The sequence below is a fragment of the Eurosta solidaginis genome, chromosome 4 (genome assembly GCF_040869045.1).
Source record: "Eurosta solidaginis isolate ZX-2024a chromosome 4, ASM4086904v1, whole genome shotgun sequence".
Taxonomy (NCBI): domain Eukaryota; kingdom Metazoa; phylum Arthropoda; class Insecta; order Diptera; family Tephritidae; genus Eurosta; species Eurosta solidaginis.
The window spans coordinates 133869989-133890337 of NC_090322.1; positions in this window are offsets into that span (position 1 = coordinate 133869989).

Consider the following 20349-nt stretch of genomic DNA (forward strand, 5'->3'; position numbering starts at 1 on the left):
TCGTACATATTAATTTACGAATTTTGGATGTAAACTTTTATCATGTTTCTGTAATTATAACTTACTCACTTACTTACTTTATGGGCACTTAACCGTTTAAACGGTGATGGCAGTTCAACAAGACGCACCAGTTGCTTCTTCGCTGTGCTAACCAGCACCAGTTGGTAACTCAAATGGAATTGAAATCGTTTTCCACCTGGTCGCTCCAGCGTAGTGGGGGCCGCGCTCTTCCTATACTTCCGTTGGCGGATTCCGATATAAATACTTACTTAGTTGAAGCATCATCTTTCAATAGTAGACATGTTAACATAAAATCGTTACCAAAATTACTCTTTTGTTCATCGCAAATGGGAAATTTGATAACCCACTTCCGATTAATCTTAAAACGATCTTTTTATTTTAATGAATTGACTTTCAATCATGCAAATCTTCTTCACAAACGAAACAGTAATTTATGATGACTTTAATGTCAGTATTTAAGTTATGTAAGACAAGCCTTTTATATTTGAAAGAACTCTAGAACAGTTAATGTAAAAAAAGTTGGCCAGCATGCATGAAGTTGCTTTAAGGCGACAAAATGATCTCATCTTTCTTTGTCTTTGTCAATGAACTGTGTGGCACAATTTACCTTTATCAATGCATTTTGTCTCACTGCATATATGCCATGAATTAAGAAGAGTCGTGTAACGCAGCGCAGTGTTGCTTTAATGCGTTGATACTGATAGTAGCGCATAAAAAAGTTTCAATATACCATCAGTAAGTTTAAGGCTTACATTGAGAAAGTTTTGGGAAAATATATATCATATCTTTGTGGTCATTATAAAAATTTGTTGTTTGATTGTTTCTAGTCCAATTTTTACAACTTATGTTCATGTCATTATCCTACAGGGTGCTCTTACTTGGTATCAAACCTGTGCCGCATGGAGCGCCCTCATGAATAACCCAATCAAAACAGAACTGCTGTTTCTTCAGTAACACAACCAAAATACCTCAAGCACCTTGGCGTGCAAACAGACAACACCCTACACCGGGATGTCAATATTAATGAAATAGTACAGAAGGCATACATTGCATACTACCCGTTTAAAAGAATAGTTATCAGGAACTGGGGCATATGGCCAAAGCTTATGATGTGCCTTTACGCAGCGATCATAAGGTACATCCTATCATGCGGAGCGTTAGTGTGATGACCCTGGACAAGAAATACAACATGAAAAAACTTAACAGCATGAGCACTGCTCATTGAGCAAGGGTAACAAACAGGAGCACTAATGTCGTACACAATAGATGCATTAAATGTTAATCTTAACCGACTGCCATTTGACCTCACCAGCCATTAGACTTAGGAATAATATAAGCTGGAGCAAAAAGCTGTATGGCCACAGTTGTACGCTAATTATGCACACCAGCAAGGATTCGACAACATCTTATTTTTCCCTGAAGAACGGATTGGTCAGCTGACATAGTTCGGAAGGAGGGCGTTAGTACGAGGGTTTTCTCCGGACAGTTTCTAGAGCCCGGATTCATCGGTCGGTCAGGACAGCAACCAACCAACCAGCTGAAGAAACTATGTGAAATCACTTCAGAAATACCTAAATTCAATCAATAGGATATAAGGTAACCAATTTGCAATTAAAAAACGATTTCGACAATAGGATCAAAATGAATTAATTCACTAGCAGATTAGGTAAGTTTTCAAAAATTATATGATCAGGATCACGATCCTTTACTAATGCATGTTAGAAGTTCAATTGTAATAAAGTTAAATAAATATTGCAGAAGCATTAGCGCTAACTCATTGCGCTGTTACCGCATATCGTAGGTTTCATGACAACAACGCACGAATATTTGCGCCATTACCCATCATTCTTCACATCTGCGCATTATATGTGGTCTCATAAGTCAGTCGCAGCAAAGCAATCAATTTAAATTTCGCCTTATGCATACATCTCTTAAGTCAGACAGGGCCAAATAAATTTCCAGAAATAAAGGAGTGCAATTTAGGGTGCGCATGCGCAAACCCCAAACACTCAATATGAAAGCAAGTACAAGTTGTATGTGTTTAAATGAATTTACGTAAAGCAAAAAGCATCAAGCGAATGCGTGGGCTGTGCCAAGTGATGCGGCTTTGATTAAGGTTGAGCCTGCGCAGATGTAATTTACTCGCACAGACATGTGTTCACCAGTTTTCGTTTATTTCTCATTTGACTTTGGCTGATAAGTCAGCTTCCGCTCATTTAATTTACGGTATGTTTAAGCTTTGGTTTATTTATATTTTTATATAAATATGTGCGTGCATATGTGTGCTGCCACAAAGGACGTTTTGTCTACAAGATCAGTAAACAAAAGCGTACGCGATAAAGCAGATGAAGTGCGCGATTTGAGACAATCGGTTTCAGTATAAATATATACATATATATGTAAACATCAGGTACTTTAAATATACACAAAAGAGTAGGAGCATATGGTATATTCGGGCCACTGGAATCCATTCGTTTATATATTTTTTTTTAACTGGTAGTGGTAGTTAAGCCTTCGCAAAATGTCTGCAGGCCGCAGGAATTTTAATAAAGCGATGATGAATTTGCTGTGTCAGTTGATGCAACAAAAACACACACAAGGGTTAACCAAGCACTCTGCATTGCAATATAATCATAATCAACAACGCCCAACAACAATAATGTTATTAAAACGCACAAAAATTAAAAAAAAAAAAAAAGTTTAAAGCAAGCCCTTCCTTCATCGCTCAAGATTTATTTTAATCTCAAAAGTCGCCAATATTCAGACACGATGGAGTAATTGAAGGAAGTATCATCAAATAACGAGACACTCATTGCTACGCCCCAACAGTCATATAGGAGGACATATAGATCTACTATGATGTGTTTGAATATTTACATACCTATACATGTACATACATACATACATGCCCATGTATGTTTATGCCATTATAGTTGCACTTATGCCTGCGTAATTTAATTAAACATTTAACTTGTTTTGCATTTAAATTGATTTAATTTTATCGTGCGTGCTCAATTATTTACCTTGAGGCTCGCCCTTTGTTAATGTTTGTCATTTGATGTGCCTCAAAGATAAAAAGGGTTGCTAAGTCTTATTTGAAAATAACATTCCATAGCATAATTGTGCCCTCATTGTAAGGTCAATCACTTTAAATTTTTGGAGAGCTATGTTTTAGAGTGTTGGGGTTTTTGTACTTAGGACTTCTCTTTCTAAGGCGGATATAAATCCTTCCAGTGCCTCAGGACATTCTTCCAACCTGTGAGTGCCACACATCCTCCGATTCCTTGTTATTTTGCATCATGTTGTGCTTCCCCCCTCCGTGGGTCGAGATACATGAAGAACCTTCCCACACCGTGTTGGTATATTCGGGTTTTGATCAGTATTACATCCAGCTGTTTTGAAGGCCGGTAACTCCCCTTCTACGGATCTCCACCTTTTGGTTGACGTTAGCCCATATGAGTTGCAGCAACCTATAGTACCACAGTCACGGAGTTACGAAGCAGTTCATTTTCATCTCGGTAAGATTTGGAGTCTCAGCGTTAACTTCCTTTGACTTATTAACCTTTTCGACTTTACCTTTTATGCCACTATTACCCTCTTTTCATTGCAGCTTTTGAGGTAGATAGGCTTTTCAGTACCTAGACTTCCCTCTTCGCTTTGCCTTGCAGATTTAGAGGTGTTGTTCTTGCCATTGTGGCTAGCTCGCCTCCTGTTTCTAGGACAAGGGCGTTTGTCCTTCCGCTTTTGCCTTTTAAAAGCAGCCTTGTCGTGTTCAACCGCTCGCTGCCTCTTGCCCCTTGGTGCTTCTTTCTCCTTGATGCGGTTACAACATTGAGGATTGCTCACAGCAAAGTCTTTGCTGAACGCTCGCTTTCGTGGTGGGTTGGGTCGACCACTGCATAATTCTTAATTCTGCCGGTTTTGTGAGAGAGAGGGTTCTCCAAAACTTCCTGTTTTGTGTCCGTACTAACGTTAGTGCTTTGTCACGGTTGGCAGACTGGTACTTTGTTAAGCGCACTGACTCACACTATCATTTCTATCCTGTGGGGTGGCATTGGGAAAGGCCGTGGTAGCGGACATGGGAGTGGGTTTGGATGGGGGACGTGGAGAGGGAGAATTAGAGTGTGATTTGAAGGGAAAAGGAAGAGATAAGTAGAGAACAAGAATAAGAGAGAGAAATGAAAAAGAAAGGTAGAATAAGATGAGAAAGTGAGTTATAACGTTGGAAGGAAGGGCCACTTTTCGAATGTAGGCAAGCTGATTCTTGATTCTTGATCTTCTGATGAGTAGGTTATTTAAAAAAATTTACAACAATAACTTGGCGCGGCCGCAATGGTGTTGTGGTAGCTTGCTTGGCGTGGGTTCAAGTTCCGGGCAAACTTCGAAAATTTAGAAACAAGTTTTTCAATTCGAAAAAAGTTTCTCCAAGCCGAGAAGCTCCTCGGAAGGGTTTGGCAAGTCCTCTGATTATATTTCCGTCATGAAAAGCTTATCAGGAAGAATACATCTGCTTGCGCCCCTGTCCGGTAGGTCCTGTATAGCCATTTCCTTAGAAAAATTAAAAAGGAGCACACCGCAAATTGGAACTGAAGCTCGACTTATGTTTTCTTCGCGCCAAGTATTTTTTTTTTGACAATAACTTGGTGGAATTTACTAAAAATGAGCTTATCTTTCAAATCGGGACGTGCTACTCTAAACTTTTTCAGACATTTATGGTCTATCTTTTATTCCGACCCCGAATTTCATCTGGAATGCAGATGTGTTTTTGCTGAAAAGCTTTTGATGGGATGTACGGGCAACACCGTCTGTCTAAAGTTTTTCTAATGATCCCGTTACTTTAACCTGGGATGTTCTTTTTAGAAGGCCAGCACATTACTTCAATAGCGCGCCGGCGAGTCTAATTAAATATATAATTTATAAAGATAAGATACGCATTTTAACCAAAAAAATAAAACTGGCAACACTGTAATTGCATTAGGCACAACTTACACCAAATTAACGATGTGTAGAAAAGCGAAACCTTTAGTACATGTACATATACATACACATAAGCGCACACCTGGATTGTAGACATGCTAATGCATATCGCAAAATTGGATCTGAAATCACTGCTTGATTGTTTAATCGTCGACTAATCTGCATCGCTTGTTTTGTCGCGGTGATTGCGTCGAATAAATTAAATTAAATTGCCACACCAAGTCCAAGTGCAATGTGAAAATTGGCTTGTGGTTGGGCAAGCGCAGTTGGACAGCAGACTGGCTGGTGCCGCCTCCTGTGATTGGGCTGTCTTACTAAAGACTTTGTTCTTCGCTTGCAGTTTGGTTCTTAGAAATATGAGCTGCACTTTTGTCTTCTTTGGTATTTTTTTTTTGTTGCTTGTTGTATGCAGTTTTAGTGCAGCCAAGGCGGTCAAATGATGTTCAAACTAAACGACGCGTCGTCGCTGTTGTCAAACTCATCAGACTAACTATGCAACGAAACTTTTGTTGATTGGTTATTTGGTTAATTTTTTTCTGAATGCTGTCGCTCATCGCCTTCGCTTAATTTTTTTGCTACATGATTTTGTTGCTATTCGCGACTGCGCAATTTGTTGCATACAATTTGCATATTCGTCCACATTTGTTGCTGCCACAGATTTCTCTCCTTGCTTGGCATTTTCTAAGGCTTATTTTATTTGCATGGAGCTCCAAAGTTGTTTGATTTTGTTGCAAGCTTGTCACTAGCCATTTGGCATAGCAGACGACAGAATTTACAATGAACTTCATTTGCAATGGGTCAATTTAGTTTTGTAGCACAAAATACTGAATTTATGAAGACTTGTAATGAGGACGACCAACTGGAGAATGTCCCATCAGTAAGCTTCAGAATGAAGTTGTTAATCAGGTAAGAAATTCAAAGCTGGTTGACTGCACTGAATTATGACGTTTGCCTTCTCGCTTGTTCTCAGTCGGCAAAGAGGTTGCTAGAGTTATAGATTCAGAAATGAAAATTAACAAGTAAGGAAGGCTAAGTTCGGGTGTAACCGAACATTACATACTCAGTTGAGAGCTGTGGAGACAAAGTAAGGGAAAATCACCATGTTGCAAAAAGAACCTAGGGTAACCCTGGAATGTGTTTGTATGACATTTGTATCAAATGGAAGGTATTAAAGAGTATTTTAAGAGGAAGTGGGCCATAGTTCTATAGATGGGCGCCATTTAGGGATATCGCCATAAAGGTGGACCAGGCCTGACTCTAGAATTTATTTGTACGATATGGGTATCAAATGAAAGGTGGTAATGAGTATTTTAAAAGGGCGTGGGCCTTAGTTCTATGGGTGGACGCCTTTTCGAGATATCGCCATAAAGGTGGACCAGGGGTGACTCTAGAATGCGTTTGTACAATATGGGTATCAAATGAAAGGTGGTAATGAGTATTTTAAGAGGGCGTGGGCCTTAGTTCTATATGTGGACGCCTTTTCGAGATATCGCCATAAAGGTGGACCAGGGGTGACTCTAGAATGCGTTTGTACAATATGGGTATCAAATGAAAGGTGTTAATGAGTATTTTAAAAGGGCGTGGGCCTTAGTTCTATGGGTGGACGCCTTTTCGGGATATCGCCATAAACGTGGACCAGGGGTGACTCTAGAATGCGTTTGTACAATATGGGTATCAAATGAAAGGTGTTAATGAGTATTTTAAAAGGGCGTGGGCCTTAGTTCTATAGGTGGACGCCTTTTCGAGATATCGCCATAAAGGTGGACCTGGGATGACTCTAGAATTTTTTTGTACGATATGGGCAACAAATGAAAGGTGTTAATGAGTATTTTAAAAAGGCGTGGGCCTTAGTTCTATAAGTGGACGCCTTTTCGAGATATCGACATTAAGGTGGACCAGGGGTGACTCTAGAATTTGTTTGTACGATATGGGTATCAAATGAAAGGTGTTAATGAATATTTTAAAAAGGAGTGGGCCTTAGTTCTATATGTGGACGCCTTTTCGAGATATCGCCATAAACGTGGACCAGGGGTGACTCTAGAATGTGTTTGTACGATATGGGTATCAAATTAAAGGTATTAATGAGGGTTTTAAAAGGGCGTGGCCCTTAGTTGTATATGTGGACGCCTTTTCGAGATATCGACATTAAGGTGGACCAGGGGTGACTCTAGAATTTGTTTGTACGATATGGGTATCAAATGAAAGGTGTTAATGAATATTTTAAAAAGGAGTGGGCCTTAGTTCTATATGTGGACGCCTTTTCGAGATATCGCCATAAACGTGGACCAGGGGTGACTCTAGAATGTGTTTGTACGATATGGGTATCAAATTAAAGGTATTAATGAGGGTTTTAAAAGGGCGTGGCCCTTAGTTGTATATGTGAAGGCGTTTTCGAGATATCTACCAAAATGTGGACTAGGGTGATCCAGAACATCATCTGTCCGGTACCGCTAATTTATTTATATATGTAATACCACGTACAGTATTCCTTCCAAGATTCCAAGGGCTTTTGATTTCGCCCTACAAAACTTTTTCATTTTCTTCTGCTTAATATGGTAGGTGTCACACCCATTTTACCAAGTTTTTTTCTAAAGTTATATTTTGCGTCAATAGACCAATACAATTACCATGTTTCATTCCTTTTTTTGTATTCGGTATATAATTATGGCATTTTTTTCATTTTTCGTAATTTTCGATATCGAAAAACTGGGCGTGGTCATAGTCGGATTTCGGCCATTTTTTACACCAATACAAAGTGAGTTCAGATAAGTACGTGAACTGAGTTTGGTAAAGATATATCGATTTTTGCTCAAGTTATCGTGTTAACGGCCGAGCTGAAAGACAGACGGTCGACTGTGTATAAAAACTGGGCGCGGCTTCAACCGATTTCGCCCTTTTTCATAGAAAACAGTTATCGTCCTAGGAGCTAAGCCTATACTAAATTTCACAAGGATTGGTTAATTTTTGTTCGACTTATGGCATTAAAAGCATCCTAGACAAATTAAATGAAAAAGGGCGGAGCCACGCCCATTTTGAAATTTTCTTTTATTTTTGTATTTTGTTGCACCATATCATTACTGGAGTTGAATGTTGGCATAAGTTACTTATATGCTGTAAAGATATTAACTTTTCTTTTAAAATTTGAATTTAAAAAAAAATTTTTTAAAAAGTGGGCGTGGTCGTTCTCCGATTTTGCTAATTTTTATTAAGCAGACATAAAGTGATAAGAGTAACGTTCCTGCCAAATTTCATCATGATATCTTCAACGACTACCAAATTACAGCTCGCAAAACTTCTAAATTACCTTCATTTAAAAGTGGGCGGTGCCACACCCATTGTCCAAAATTTTACAAGTTTTCTATTCTGCGTCATAAGCTCAACTCACCTACCAAGTTTCATCGCTTAATGCGTATTTGCTAATGAATTATCACACTTTTTCGATTTTTCGAAATTTTCGATATCAAAAAAGTGGGCGTGGTTATTGTCCGATATCGTTCATTTTAAATAGCGATCTGAGATGAGTGTCCAGGAACCTACATACCAAATTTGATCAAGATACCTCAAAATTTACTCAAGTTATCGTGTTAACGGGCAGACGGACGGACGGACGGACATGGCTTAATCGAATTTTTTTTCGATACTGATGATTTTGATATATGGAAGTCTATATCTATCTCGATTCCTTTATACCTGTAGAACCAACCGTTATGCAATCAAAGTTAGTATACTCTGTGAGCTCTGCTCAACTGAGTATAATTAAATTACCAACAATTTTGGCTATTGCGAACGAAAGTGAGGGGTAAATGTGATAAACGGATACGCGACGTTTATACTAACTATAAATTATTATGCCGGTAAATATATATATATTGATGAATGTATGAACAATAATGACTATAAAATACGCAACGGAATAAAGAGAAATTTAAAATGATGCCATTCACTGAAATCATTCGTACGGAAGCAATTAAAATCGCTGAATTGTGCAAATTATAATGCGAAACCTTTTGAAAGGCGAATAAGAGGCCAGCTGCGAAAGTCATGCTCAACAATTTTCAAAATGAATATTGGGCTAAATTATTTTTGAGGAGCAAATCTTTGGAGATAGTGCATTGCCGCCATGTTATAGAGATAGTGTTCTGGCCTAACATTTGTAAATATTTAAGAAAATGATTGAATGACGACGACTGCTTTCGTCAGTGATTTGGCAAGCCCTCCTAGTTTTTTCCAGCAACAATTAGGGGTCGGCATGAAACATGTAGACCCGCCAATTTGTAGGAAAAATTAAAAGCTGCATACCAAAGTTTCCGCATAAATTTCATTTGTCGGTTCGTGTCATTACTTTTATTATTTTTTTTGGATGCAATACCCACTACAATGAACAGAAAAATAGCAGTCGCAACTTTTTTAACCAATTTCGTCTATTAAATATTTATACTCAGCGTGCTTTGCACCCAGAGTATATTAACTGTGATCGGATAACGGTTGGTTGTACAGGTATAAAGGAATCGAGATAGATATAGACTTCCATATATCAAAATCATCAGTATCGAAAAAAAATTTGATTGAGCCATGTCCGTCCGTCCGTCCGTCTGCCCGTTAACACGATAACTTGAGTAAATTTTGAGGTATCTTCACCAAATTTGATACACTAGCTTACCTTGACTCAGAATAGATTGGTATTGAAAATGAGTGAAATCGGATGATAACCACGCCCACTTTTTATATATATAAAATTTTAAAAACACAAAAAATCTGATAATTTTGTAATTAATACACCTAGAATGTTGAAATTTGACATGTATTTCATTTCCCAAGTGAATTTATAACAATAAATAGGAAAAACTTCAAATTTAAAACAATGGGCGTGGCACCGCCCCTTTTATGACTAAGCAATTTTCTATGTTTCGGGAGCCATAACTCGAAGAAAAATTAACACATCGTAATGAAATTATGTACACACATTTTCCTTATAGCAGAAAATATTTCTAGTAAAAATGGACGGGATCGGTTAAAGACCACGGCAAATTAGATATAAATTACGTTTGAAAGGGTCATAGACTAGCATAATGAGCTATAACTAAGCAAAAAATAGTTTTGAATCAATGATTTTTCACTTATCAAGTTTTACTGTAAGAGGAAATGGGGAAACATTTTTTTTAAAAGGGCGTTGACACGTGTTATGTAGAAAAGTAATTTATCTGAAATGAAATGTGCAAGTGAAGGTCACGCTGAGTATATAATGTTTCGTTACACCCGAACTTAGACACCTTTATTTGTTATTTTATATTTTCGATATTTTAAGAACAAATTTGAATGAATTTTGTGACTCAAAATATGCAAATCAATTGGGCAGTAACGTGTAAAAAGGAACCAGCTGTCAGAGTTTCTTTTTTGCGTAAAACAACTCAATAGGAAGAAGAGTTGTTGTACTCTTTATCGTTGATACAACAACAACAACATAGGAAGAAAAGGTGAAGTTTTATACGCAACCAAATATTTTTTTTATATCCCTGAAACTGACTTCGTGACAACGCAAAATGTAAATCTCTGTGCCAGTTTTTTGCTTTATTCTGAAAAATATTTACGCTAAACTGCCATACATATAAACTCTATAAGCGTCTCCCGATTTCGCTAAAATTTTTTATTTGAACGTTTTTGTGAACATATACATTGGATAAATTATATACCTATGACAAAATACTCAATGTTAAGAAAATGTTTCAAATACTACAACAACAAAACTGCTACATATATCTACTCAAATGTTTCAAATATGAAAGTCTCAAAATACAATTTTCAAAGAAGACCACTTTTTGTACGCCACTACTCAATAGCTACATATAATAAAACTGTAAGAGGCCGATGTCTGTACATTGTACATATAAAAGAAACATTGATACCAGGGGTCATTATTAGAGCAACTCAGTCAAAATCAACAGTTTTTAAAATGTTTGTCTGTCTGTCTGTCTGCTTGTCTATATGCTTGACCGGGCATCACTCAAAAACCACTGCATAGAATTTAATGCGACTTTCGCCATTGTGAAACTAAATCCTGTAAGTCACTAGGGTCTAGACTCCAAAATATGGACCCCCTAGAATGTATTTGCATATTATGGATATCAAATTAAAGCTCCTGACGAACGCTTCAAAACAGCTTAGCTCTGATTTCGATATCTCAACAATTTTCCGATACATAGATGAAAAAGTGGATCAGGGTTACCCCTGGATGTATTTCCAGGTATCAAAAAAGATCAATACCTTTTATAATAATTATAAAAGTATAAATAAAAAAAAGTAAGGCGCGATAACCTCTGAAGAGATTTTAGGCCGAGCTGCTCTTCCAATTTGCGTCGTGCTCCTTTTAGTTTTTCCTACAAATTCCCGGAACGGGACCTACTTGTTTAATGCCGACTCCGAGCGGCATCTGCAAAGCAGATGAGTTTTCACTGAGAAGCTTTTCATGGCAGAAATACACTCGGAGTGCTTGCGAACACTGTCGAGGGGCGATTCCGCTTAGAAACATTTTTTATCTAATTGAAAAAACTTATTTCTAAAATTTTGATGGTACTTTGCCCGAGGCGTGAACCCAGGATCTTCGGTGCTGTAGGCGCGGCACGCTACCATCACACCACGGTGGCCACTATGGTATCTCATATTTCAATATTTTATTTTCTTCAAAAAATATTCATCTAAATGTGGGCCAGAGGTAGCCCTATAATGTGATTTAACAATAGTGGCATCAGACGAAAGGTATGCGGAAATTGGGTTTTTTCAGTGCAATATTCTAATTAATAATTTATTTTTGTTCATGTTCATAAAACCCAATCTTTTCACTGATATGATCATAAAAATGACTCCAATTATCTCTCAATGGCTGGCAAGGGTACGAAGATTAAAAAGTTTCCTATAAGAATAAGGCTGCGTATTAAACAATAAAGCTCATCGATACTGATGGTAACAGAATTTAATTCAAAATTGTTCCTACAGCCAAGGAGAGAAATAGTTTTAATATTTCAGAAAATTTCTTTTTCAGACTTAGGAAAGGATTTCTATGGCCAAGTATCATTGACCATATTTCCTTGTTTTAATAGATGTTGTTCTTATTTTTAGGAAAACTTTTAGTTTGAATGTACCCTGTACAGCCAATTACGTATGTTTAAATTGTTTTTTTTTTTTTTACTGCTGGAACAGGATGAGCGTATGACACATGCATATAAACATTATTTCAAATAATTGGATCAATTCCGTCAACGACTTGTAAGACTCTTAAATAGATTTTCATTTCTGAAGAAATACTTATTGACTTATCACCAAAATCTCGAAGGCAAGCTAAAGACGAAAGCCATACCACACCAAATTTTCAATTAACAAAACTCAACAAGGGGAAGCATTGAAGAATAACAAAATAATGTAATAAGAAAAACATACGTAAGAGGACAAAAAGCACAAAACTAATGTCCATCAAAGCTTCCGGGCTTGAAAATTGATTTTATTGTAATCAAATTATTTTGACTTAACCCAAATAAAAGCAAGAAAGGCTATTTAAAATAACAAAAATGTCAAAAAAAATCAAAGAAAAAATTATAGAAAGAGTTAAGAAGGCGAGGCACTGTAGGGTCAATATTTATCGCCGTATAAGGAAAACTTTGAACGCATTTCGTTATCTTTCACAGGCAAGCGAAATGTGGGCAAATAATGAAAAAAGTCGAAGAGTTTTCTCTGGAAGTGCTCGAAATGTGTATATAATTATTATTGCAGACTTAATATCTAATTACGTACATATCTATTTTCTTTAGCCATTATTTGACTACACAAATACACATGCAGTTGCAAGAAATTTATGACATATGTTAGGAATTCCCAAACTTTTTTACAGCAGTACAGCCGAATGCATGATGCGCTTAACCAGTTCTGTAAAGTCATTTCTGTGTGGCTGATAATTCATCACTTTTAATTTTGTCAAAGATTTGTCTTTTTACTCCTTATAATAAAATAAACAAAATTTAAAGAAATTAAGATATGTTTAAGTACTTTCTTACTTATGTAAGAAACGAAAAATGTCTTTTTAAACAAAGGCATAGTGTTGTTGAACTTTGATATTCAAATTTTAAGATAACCACTATACAATATTTTATCAGAAAGAAATATATAAATGTTGAGCGCAAATTGCCGAACTTAGGTAGAGATTATATCGAAAGTCTATTGATTACACTCCATATTTATATTTTTGTTCCTCATAAAATTGTTTACAGTGGTTATTTTAAAATTTGAGCATCAAAGTTTGATGGGAGTATGTCTTTATTTACAGTGACATTTTGCGTTTCTTCCCGTTCATTTGTTGTATTTTCAAGGTGAACTGAACTATGTGTAAGATTTCATATTTCTAGCTCAATGAGTAGTTACTTAAAAAGCGGTTGCAATATTCCACAATTATAAATGGACTTTTTAACACCTCAATTTATCTCGATCACTGCCCCATTTAGAAAACTCTTTATCCTTAATATTACCACTAAATAATGCCCGAAATTTCGTTCAAACTTTCAGGTACAGATCTTTGAGTTATCGTGAAGTTTCTTAGAACTCGAATGCAAAATTTCCAAGTTTGTACATTTTTTAGAATTTTCACGATCCCTGTACCACCTAGCAAAGTTTTTTCGCCCTCACGCTAAATTTTCACCGGGCTCCAATGTGTGTTCCAAGTTTCAACACTCTAGCTCTCCGGTATGTTACTTACAACTGGATTGTAAGATTCTACAATTTTGTATGGAAATTGGTGGAAATACATCAAGCGTAACTAGAATAAAGGAAGTAAAAAATAAGCTAACACTTGGCGCAATTTTCATTTGATTTGATAAAAGTTTCATTTAGTTAGGGAACAGTTTCATTTTGTCGTTGCACTTGATTTGAAAACAGTTTTGTTTGATTTGAAAAAAGTTTTATTTTATTCAAAAAAGTTATATTTGATTTAAAAAATTTAATTTAATTTGAGAAAAGTTTCATTTTGTTTCAGAAATTTTTCGTTTGGTCCGGAAAAGTTGTTTTGATTTGGAAACAGTTTTGTTTTATTTGAAAAGAGTGATTTGATTTATGTACCTCTACGCATTGGTGATGGCGAGTACCGAAGAAGATTTAACAATGAGCTGTACGAGCTATACGCAGACATCAACATAGTCCAGCGAATTAAAACGCAGCGGCTGCGCTGGCTAGGCCATATTATGCGAATGAAAGATGGCGCTTCGGCCAAGAAAGTGTTTCTATCGGAACCCGCCTATAGAAGCAGTGGTAGAGGGCGGCACCCTCCGTTGGCAGGACCAGGTGGAAAATGATTTAAACTCCCCTGGTGTGGCGGCCATAACCGTTTAAACGGTTAAGCGCCAATTAAGAAGAAGAAGATTTGATTTAGAAAGTTTAATTGGATTCGAAAAAGTTTAATTTGATTTGAGAAAAGTTTTATTTAATTTGAGAAAGTTTCATTTGATTTGAAAAAGTTTCATTTGATTTAAACAAATTTAATTTAATTTGAAAAAACTCTTATTCGTTTTGAAAAAAAAAATTTTATTCGATTTGAAAAAAATTTAACTTGGTTTGAAAATAGTTTTATTTGAAATAATTTCATTTCATTTGAAAAAACTTGCATTTAGTTTCCAAAAAGTTTATTTTGATATAGAAAAGTTTAAATTGAAACTTTCTCAAATCACACCAAATAAAGTTGGGCTAAAAATGTCAATTGTACTAGTCATGTCAGAAACACCTACTTTGAGAACCTCAGATACAAAAGTTCTCTCACACGCACAATCTACTTACGCACCCATACATTGCATGTAAGTGTAATCTGTAATCCGCTTATGGTATTGCATAGGGCTTGAACTTTTCAAGCAAATTCGACATTAATAAGTGACAAGTTGGACAAGAAGTGCGCACTCATCAACAATTTTAATAGATTAAAAGTGTTTTCCCTCTTAAGTGCATACGCATGGAACCCATTTGACGCGCTCGCACACGCGAATACACTCATGTAGGTATGTATGAAAATGTACTTACATATATTCATGTTAAGACGCAGGCTTCTTTTGGGAAGAAATCTAAAAGTCACGAAAATAGGTGCTCCACTAATGTAGTGATATGAATCGCTAGAGAAGGTTGTGTTGTTTTCTTTTTTATTCGCTTTCCAATGGGCCTTTAAAGTGATTTTCTGAATTGGGCAACATTAAATCTTTTAATGTTTTCAAGTAGAGTAATTGAAATTAATTTCAATTATAGTTTGAAATATTTTAGATATATGTATGCACAAATGTGACTTAATAGATACCCAGCGTTTAACTCGACTAGTCTTAAGCTAGTCCGAAACTAGTACGAATCCGTACCAGATCTGATCACATAGACTCAGAAGTTTGCTCACAGACCAAATTGAAAAACCCTATAAAAATTAGGACCTATGTTATAAAATAACTTCGCCATCTTGGAATTTACTGGATGCCTTCTAAGCTCTATGCTATTTGGTGCTTCTAGATTTGATAGCTGTGCCACAGCTAGTAGCCTGGTGGGTGTAGGGAGCGAGAAAAGTTCGTGTTCGAACATTTCCTCCTCCAAACCGACTGATACCAGAATGTAGTGTCCAGTCAGAATACCCATTATGAACCTAAAGTCCCCTTCTTTTAAAACGTTAAGAATAATTTTGTTAGTCTAAGGTTATAAGACTTGCACATGATCTTCGACACTTTGCGGACCCACGCTTAGTTCCACGCCATGCAGAATGGCTTACAGTGCAGCCGTCGGTTTTACTTTCCTTTACATAACATTTTAAGGAAAGTTCATTTCTGTGTGCCCTTCCACCAAACAAGGAATTCATGGTATAGGGTTGGCTTTACAGTCGCTTTAAATATTCAATGAGAGAGAGAGGAGGCGATAGACCTAACGTTAGCTCCAGCATTCTTTTACATGAATAAAGTGCCGTCGATGACTTCTTCCATCTCTCTTTCACGTTGAGTTTCCACGACAACTCACTGTCAAGAATGACTCATAGATATTTTGTACAAGATTTCTTCTGCTGGGACACTCCTTCTATATTAGGCCTAGTTCAATTCGGGACCTAATATCCCCTAGTAAACAAGACCATATGCGTTTTCTCAACAAGAAATTAGATGCTCAGGTATGTAACTGTGCACTTTCCACTTATGAAAACTGCAGCATCATCTGCGTATGCCGTTAATGTGACGGGTCCCTCATTGATCCCCTGAGTAGTTGATTGATAACCATCGTCCATAGCATAGGTAATAAAACGGCGCGTTGCTTTTCAGGCGCAAGTAGTAGCCGCAACCAAAGCAGTTGACACACTGGAAGAAAACATCTTAAACTACAGCCGCGTCAACTTTTATATTGACAGTTAAGTAGCAATTAAGACAATAATATCGCGTAACACAGCGTCTCGAAGTATGTTACAGTGTAAGCAATACCTGGAAAGAATCCAAATAGGGAGAAGCATGAAGAATTGGTCCCAGGGCATATGCGAATGGATGGGAATGAAAAAGCGGATGAACTAGCTAAGATCGGGTGTAGGTCTTGAAACCTAATACTAACGAAGTTACACCTATCAGTAAAAATAGAAGACTGTAGTTTAATACGGGTATTCTGAAAGGGCACTGTTTTCTGGCTTGCAATTAGGTTTGGTCAGTGAGAGCAGATGTAGTAAGTGCGGGTTGGAGGAGGAAACGATCGAGAACGTTGTGTTCGTGTTTTGCGCTTCTCGAGACAAGACTTCAGCTATTAGGAGTGATACAGTTGTCAGATGAAGAAGCAGCAAGCGGCATGGGTTCTAGAAAGCTTCTAGTATTTGCCAAGAGGACGGAGTTATTTTACAACACATGTCCTGGTTTTTGGTTGATTTGTTCAGTTTGGGCATTAAGCAAACTTCTGGTAACACTACGTACCCATGCACTCTATATGGTGTCCTTACGGGCCGGCCTCTTACAGTCACTACTGTGAAGTAATCTTCCAGCAATTAAGCATGCAGCAAATCCATCAAGATAGTCGAAACCAAAACGCGTAATTTATTTTAAGTCGCTTTTATTCTGTGGACATATGGGAAAAAGTATATCAACCGTTCCACTTAAAAAGCTTCATCCCTTCGATTTGAATGAAATTTGGTGAAATTGCTGTGCTATATAGTAGTGTTAATTTCACTCCTAAATTTTGGATGGTTACGGAGATATAAGCGTCTGCATTCTCAATTTTTTTTTGTGGAAGCCTTTTTTCTATAAATCATAAGTCATGTAATTGGCTTTCTAAGAAGAAATTAATAAAACGGTTTCTAAAGCATTTTTTCCATTCTTTTCGAATATAAATATAAAAAATTTTTTTTAGAAAAATTTTAGTAAAACTTTTATTAAAAAAAATTTTTTTTTAATTTTTTTCAAAGAGCGACATTTTTCATATTTTTATTTTTATTTTTAAATAAAAGTTTGATATTTTTCCTTTAAAATGATACCCATCTTATTTCGGCACGCGAAATTTTCTTTAATACATTTTTATTTTAAACATATAGAGGGAGTTCCAGCTAAAATTGACCCATAAATTTTATAATTTTTGTTTTTTTTGTTTTTTTTTCAAGATTGGATATTTTATGGATTTTTATTTCTATTTTTACATAAAAGCTTGATATTTTTCCTTTAAAATGATACCTATCTTGTTATGCTGCCCGAAAACTTCTTTGATACATTTTTTTTTTTTGTAACATAGTGGTACAGATAAAACTTCACCCACGTATATTAATTTTATAATCACTTGAACACCAGTATATTATTCTGTGTATAAAACCATTTTATTTATTTCATTCTAGAGGTTGTACTTACAGACTATTGCTAGTTTAGTGAATAAATTTAATCTAAAATTATACATACTGGCATTAAAATATATTCAGTTCAAAGTCAATATAGTAGAGTTGTACATATTAATGTTTTTTTTTTTGTTTTTGGGAAATTCTTGGCTGCCAGTATGAAGGAAAAATCTATTTACTTCAAGCTGTGTTGTAGAAGCAGGAATAAATGAATGAAATTTTTGTGTTCCAGGTATTGGTTCAGCTGAATGAAAACGATCTATTAATTCGTTGCCTGTTTTTGCATGACTCTTCTTAGAACTGAACAAAATCTCTGTTTGAAGAAGTTTCCTTTGGCCCACTGATAAAAAGAATTGCAATTAAGGATTTGACTATCCGGTGAAGTTTGTAAACTGGCATGCCTTGCAAGTCTTTCCAAGTTTCCGCCAACTCCATCTAATGGAATACCGAAATCTTCCTCGTGATGTACAAGATTTTGAAAGTTATAATTGTTTTTAAAATGTTGTGCTGCCCCGTCAGTAAAGTATATAATTCTGGTACTTCATAAGTAGTTGTTGGCGATTGGTTCATCATTATCTACGTAATCCTCATCATCTTTGTCTTATGAAACTCGGTATTGCTCTAATATATTAAAAGAAAAAAATATATTTATGTAAAAAACTATCTCTTGGTATAAAAACAATTTAAAGTTATGCAATACCTCTTCTACAGATTCGCATTCTTGATACTCTGGAGACATGGTGGAAAGTTGGGTCAATTTCATTCTACAAGCTGTGCAAATTTTAGCATAGATTGGTAGAAACATATATTTTTTCCTTAGACTTTCCGATATTTTTCTCAAGGTCCGACCAGATGCTGAAAGGTTACTTATATTTAAAGGGTTGCAGCACCGATACTTGAAGACACTCTTATTCATTATAAATCGCGTAAATTAAAATACCGGTAAAATGCGAAAAAAATTATATCATAAAGAACTATTTTGCACACGCAGATTAGTATAAAAATTTATTTGTCTGTACACTAAGATTTCTTCAAATCTACTGTGGGTTTTCTCCAAGATAAAGGAGTATTTAAAGGGTTTCTATCATATATACATAAAAAACAATGCAAGTAGTTGCAAACTACTCACGCACGACCATTATTGAACAATCTATTCCTAAAGGCACGCGTAATGCATGCAATTCAGCTCTAAGCATGAAAGCGCAAGAAACGTTAAAGGCTCGTTATTAAAGAAAAATTCGATAAAAATGCAAAATATTATAAACTATTAATGCCTAAACAATGTAAGGTCTCAATACGCATGAGTTTTAAAACCTTGAATTTATTTCGGTAAAGGTCAAGTCTCATTTTACGGAAGTAAAAAATAAGCTATGTTCTTACCCTTTTTCATTGTGGTATTATATTTTGCTTAATACTTAGTGAACATGTTAGTTATATTTATTTATTTGTACACAACTCTATTTTTATTACAATTTATTACTATTTTATACAATAAAATAATGAGAAAGCTTTCCTTTGAAAATAAAAAAAAACTAGTTAAAGCGCGCATAAAAAAATTGATACATTTATCTGTACCTCTATCTTTAAACAAAAAATGTATCAAAGAAATTTTCGGGCAGCATAACAAGATAGGTATGATTTTAAAGGAAAATTATCAAGTTTTATACAAAAATAGAAATAAAAATACACAGAATGTTCAGACTTGAAAAAAAAAAAAATTAAAAATAAAAATTATAAAATTTATGGGTGAATTTTAGCTGGAGCTCTATATGTTTAAAATAAAAATGTATTAAAGAAATTTTCGCGTGCCAAAACAAAACAGGTATCATTTTAAAGGATAAATATCAAGCTTTTATTTAAAAATAAAAATATGAAAAATGCTCCTTTTTGAAAAAAATTAAAAAAAAATTTTTTTAATAAAATTTTTACTAAAATTTTTCTAAAAAACTTTTTTGTATTTATATTCGCAAAGAATGGAAAAAATACTTTAGAAACCGTTTTATTAATTTCTTCATAGAAAGCCAATTACACGACTTATGATTTATAGAAAAAAGGCTTCCACAAAAAAAATTGAGAATTCAGACGCTTATATCTCCGTAACCATCCAAAATTTAGGAGCGACCTTAAGTAAAATTAACACTACTGTATAGCACAACAATTTCACCAAATTTCATTCAAATCGAAGCGATGAAGTTTTTTAAGTGGAACGGTTGATATACTTTACCCCATATGCCTCCGTGCTTCGACATACAAAATCCATATTAGTAGAAATATTCATATAAGTTTCTGTGTATGCAGGGTTCCCACACTTTTTTATATGAATTTATAAAAGGTTCCAGCTAAGTAATCATTAAAATTGTACAGCCCCAAAATGAAGCACATAATTGCCGCAGGCGTCTATCCCGGTTTTCGTAGCGCGGTTGTAGACGCGATTTGCAGTCATGAACGTAGCCACCTATCGTCCATCCGCATCATATCCACAACATTGTCAATCAATTGCAAGTTACTCATTTCTG